Below are 5557 nucleotides of genomic sequence, written 5' to 3'. Positions count from 1 at the left end.
TGAGAGAATGAATGAAGTGTGAGGAGAGAGGAGACTTTTCTAGCCTTTGACCAATTGTGAGGTTGGAAAAAGGTGGGAAAAGTACAATGAAGTGACTAGGTATGGGCTGATGGGGAATACTGACATGAGTGGGTATGGGTGGTTGCTTGTGTCATAGAATAAAGGAAAGTCAACACTCCACCTCTTGTACTTCACCCACTCTTCTTGGATAAGGTTTTATCCTTAAAAACGTGATAAATCATTAATTTTGGGTCCTTATATGTTAAAATAAAGTTTTGGGTGAAAATCCCGTGATAAAATAATTAAAAACGAAGCTAAAATGAAGTCGTAGTCGAAAACCGGAAAGAAAATGGCTAACAGCGAAGCTTCTCGGAAGGGGGCTGAAGGTTCGGTCTCTTCTGATGCTGGGTCCGAAGCGAGCCGGTGCGAAACAGTAGGAAGCGAGAAGGAGGCTCGGTCCGAAGTCATCAGAAGCGAACTAGACCGAGGGCAATAAGGAGCGAAATGCACCGAATGAACAGTACCCTCGGGTTCGGTTCCAGGAGCCTTCGGGTTCGGTTCTCAGCAGGTTCAGGTTCGGCTCAGCAGGGTTCGGTCCCTAAGAGGACTTTCGGCCCTGAGAGGGGTTTCGGCTCCTTAAGAGGGGTTTCTGGTCCTTATGCCCATTTTACTCGTTTTTACCCCGATTCAAGCCGTTTTTGACCCGATTAAGGGTCGGAATGACCCGAATGACTTCAAAAAGTTACGGGAACTTTTGAGAGAGATTTGGGAGAGATTTCTCATTCTTGGAGAGATTTCTCATACAAAGAGAGTTTTGGGAGAGATTTCACTTTCTTGGAGAGATTTCTGATACAAAGAGAGTTTTGGGAGAGATTTCACTTTCTTGGAGAGATTTCTCATACAAAGAGAGATTTGGGAGAGATTTCACATTCCTGGAGAGATTTCTCATACAAAGAGAGTTTTGGGAGAGATTTCACTTTCTTGGAGAGATTTCTCATACAAAGAGAGTTTTGGGAGAGATTTCACTTTCTTGGAGAGATTTCTCATACAAAGAGAGATTTGGGAGAGATTTCACTTTCTTGGAGAGATTTCTCATACAAAGAGAGATTTGGGAGAGATTTCACATACTTGGAGAGATTTGGGAGAGATTTGACATACGTGGGGAGATTTGGGAGAGATTCTCGATAAAGAGAGATAGAGTGAAAACGATTGAGAGGTTTTTCATGTGTGACATTTGTGAGTGTCTGGCTTCGCAATGCAAGGTCCGTAAACCCTGTTAAGCCTTGTTTAAGGATCTTACACACTACCGATGAGTATGCATTATTGTTTTATCGGTTTGGCTCGTCACTTACCGCAGTTTTAGGTTAAGGAGATCTAGATGTACGTACTTTTCGATTTATGATCTCTCATTAGAATAGCGAGTTGTTTAGGAATTACATAATGTAAACTCTAGTACCCACAGGCAAATTGAGTCGAACGGTTTGACTTGTTGACATTAGTTGACTTTGACTTGATCGAAAATTGACGGTTGTCACATCATCCCCCCGTTAGAGGGAATTTCGTCCCGAAATTTGAATTTAGGCAAGGAGTGGGCATGAACAATCGAGCTATGAAGTGGGGATACTTCCTAATCGACTGATTCTTGCGCTCCCAAGTGACTCCAGGTCCTTGGATAGTATTCCAGCGAACTTTCACTAATGGGAAGCGGCGTTGCTGCGTTCTCTTAACCTCTCGGTCCATGGTCACTACGGTTCTTTCACGTAGGTGAGGCTCTTGTGGAACTCGATCTCGTTGAGGGGGATTACAAGAGTCTCGTCGGATAGATACTTCTGCAAGTTCGGGACGTGTCGGGTAGAATGTACTTTACCAAGCTCGCGGGAGTAGATTGAAGTAGCGAGTTACAGGGCTGATTCTGACAAGAATCTCGAAAGGCATAATTATCTGGGGTTTTGGCTTTCCACGCTTTCCGAAGCGTACTAAGCCTTCCCAGAGTGAGGCTTCTATAGGAATTTGGTCTCTTATTCTGGATTTCTAAAGGTTTCTCCCTCTTGCTTCTCTTCCCAGTCAAGGGTTTCTCCCTTTAGGGTCAAAGTCGTAAGGGGGGGGGTCCGTAATTTACGAGAAGTTCTAAAGGAACTAAGAGGGTAGGTCAACGAGACCCAAAATTTTGGCGTATTCCTGCTGACGCCTTTGGTGTTGACTGTTTCTCAACGATTTTGATCAATTGAGAGGGTCCTAAAGAATCTCCACATTGATAATAATGTGTCTTAGGAATTCGACTCCTCAATTCCAAAACTCGTATCTGGAGAACTTCGGATAACGCTTCTCTGATCGTATTGCTTCTGCGGTTTGTTGTAGATGCTCTCCTTGGTTTCCTTCTTACTACGAGGGTAGATAAGCAAGTCAATTACAGTGACAGTGACGAACTGATCCTAGTAAGAATGGTATATCCTATTTATTATGTTCATGAATATTGCGAGCGGGTTGGTCCTATCCGAGGGGTATCACTACGGACATGCAGCGTCCGCATCGAATTTTGAAGGATTGTCCTCGGAAATCCTTTTCCAATACCTGCGACTGGTGATATTCAGATCTCACGTCCAATTCCTAAAGGGTACCTCGTTCCTTGCGGTTGGTCGGCCTATTCGTCTATGCGAGGTATATAGTAAAGGTTTCTACTGGAGATATTGTCGGGGCCTCTAAGGTCAATGGAACTACAAGCAATTTGCCTTTCTATTTGAAGAATAAGACCGGAGCTTTCTAGGGTAAGAAGCTTGGTTCTTCGATTTCATTGTTGAGTAGTTCGACAGGTTTGACCTGACAGTTCCTGTAGCTCGGTAGGAAGCATGTGGGTTTGGTTTACGCGACTAGGGCTTTTTTTTGGATGGTAGGACATTTACTCGTCCTTCTGGGCAACCTTGGCCCGAAGCTCATGGCAGGACTCGTACCATATATGTCCCAAGCTTCTGTGCTTGACCCTTGTCTGCTACATGCTTGAGATTCCCGAAGGTCTCCTGTAAATACATGTGATAAGGTTTCGGGAAGTATAACACTCCTCTGGCTCCCCCGCCGTTCTTCTTAGTTTGACAGTTTCTCTTGAAGTGTCCTGTTTCGCCACATCGGAAGCACCCTGGAATTACTTTGGTATTGGGGGTTGGAGCGATGTACTACGTCGGGGCCCTACAGAAACGGACGGTATGCCCTTTCTTGTCGCAGTTTTTACAGTGTATCTCCCGGAAAGCCCCATTGTGATGGAAGCCACATTGGTTACACTTTGGGAGTGATCCCTTATATGGTCTGGTCGGCGTTTGGATGACAAACCCCGTGGCTAGTGTCGCGGCGTTCGTCGTGACTGCTGTTGTAATGGCAGGTGCAGCTACGGATTGCTTTCTTCCAGCGAGTTTTTGAGGTAGGTTACACTTCTTTTCGTCCCAGAACTTTTGCTTCTTGTTCGTAGGTTTGTGGCCTGAGGTATTTTTATTGGCAGACACCCGTTGGTGTTCCTGATTGTTACCACAATCTGTATTGTCAGTACCTCTTCCACTTCTGCTGGCATTGTTAGCATTGAATTGCGCCATGACGGCTGTCACGGCTGCCGTGATTGCAGCCCGAAAAGTAGTAGCGTCTATCTGCAGAGTTGGCGTCTTGCTAGCTGGTTGGTTGCCTCTTGGTGAAGACATAGCTCTGTTTCACGATGAAAAACGACTTCGTTAGCAGAAATGGTTATCTTAAGTGCATCCTTACGATTTATATTTACACATATAAATTTTTGCACATTACTGTACTATTCCTAGTGTTTCCGCTAACGTTCCTGAGATGGAGTTATGGCAGTGGGTAGGAGTAGGTTTCATACGGGCGTTAAGCTTTACTCATCTTAGAACCATGTTTGTCCGAACACGCTTGGCTGAGGAGTTTTGATGGGACCCGGTGTATTAGTGCCTGAACGATCGCACTCCATATGTCTATGAAGAAGGAACTTCCCAACCAAATGTTCAAAGGTGATATGATAATGAGTTTTTAGAATGGCTATACGTCGTGAGTTTCTAACTAAGTTTATCTTATATCGATTTGTAACGTAATTCGGTCGTTATGGGCATCCTGAAAACAATTCATAACGAGATTCTTTATATGGTAACTCATGTATTTCAGTAGTTCTGTATCCAGGTGACGCCTTATACTTGACCCAAGCTAGGTCCTTATTATGACTAATTGAAGTATGTTCTCGAAGGTTTGACCTACATCCATATGATGCAATCCTATAATAGAGTAGAAGTAAGTTCGGAGAATGATCTTATGACGTTTGTCATTCAAAACCGGATTCCATTGGTTGGTGAATAACATGATCCAACCTTGGAGAGAGAATTGGGAACGATCCCGGAGCTAAATTACTCTAGTCCAACAACTTGACTAGAGTGGGTTTCAGATAGACTCATATGGTAGCATATTGGACGTATTTGAACAAGGGGTGACACAGAATTTGGCTGACTGATAATGTCATTGATGTTTAAGATGTAACAAATTAGGGAAAATTGACCTTATAGAGGATCTTACATCACATCCGGAGTAGGAAAGTTTTGGCCACCTAAAGGCCTAACTAAACGTACTTACAGTACAAGATGGTTTCATAGAGAATGCCACATAGGACATAGGTAGGAAAAACGATTCCTTTTTAACACGGAAAGAAAGTAAGGCATCTACTACTGGCGACGGTCATCCCTCTGGTGAACCCTCAGTTCAGCTAGTTTCCGCTCCATATCAAGCATGTGCCTTACGTACACCTTCTAGCATACTCGGAGTTCTATGACTTCGGTTCGTGTTTCAGCCAGTGCTTGCAGCAAGGTTTCATGGTCTTTCTCAGACTTTTCACGAGTGTGCTCAAGGCGATTGGTGCGGATTGTATGTATTATTACATTTGCATCAACCTCTGCGATACGATGGAGAGTTGGTATGCCCTGAATCTCGTTTCGGGAAACTCTACGGACCAGGATTGGAAGAATTCTATCTGCTGAGCTTCCTTCGCTTATGTTGTAGAAGCTTCAGTCTCCATTAAACGGCATAGGTTGGTCTTGCTCATCGCTCCAGGTTTCCAAGCACTCTACCCAAGGAGGCGTCGGGCCTTGAAAAGCCGGACGAGGGTGGGGATTTGGAACAAGAGTCCTCGGAGTAGGTTCTCCATTTCAGGTTCGGAGTCAGTACCATCAGCAAGGACTTCAGCTTGGTGACCGTCCATAGGGGTTGGGTGATCATTCTTTGGATCCTCTCCGAGTCATTCAATATTGCCGTGGTTAGGGTAGTACGGGTCGTCGTGGGGAAGGAAATCCAGCCATGATATCCACGCGAGAAAAGGGAGTATAAGAAATAACTAAGTAGACGTACTAATTAGATAATTATAAGATGATTTTTATCCGGTACTTCAATACATTGTTTAGTGCATATCAGTCATGTGTATTTGGGACAGGATAGACCTTCGAATAAGCGACCCTAACTCTAAATCCCCAATCCAACGAGAACAGGAAATAAAGCAAAGATCCACAGATTCTAAGTCTATGACGTCCTG

The sequence above is a fragment of the Lactuca sativa genome, chromosome 1 (genome assembly GCF_002870075.4).
Source record: "Lactuca sativa cultivar Salinas chromosome 1, Lsat_Salinas_v11, whole genome shotgun sequence".
Lineage (NCBI taxonomy): Eukaryota > Viridiplantae > Streptophyta > Magnoliopsida > Asterales > Asteraceae > Lactuca > Lactuca sativa.
This window is presented reverse-complemented; position numbering follows the sequence as displayed.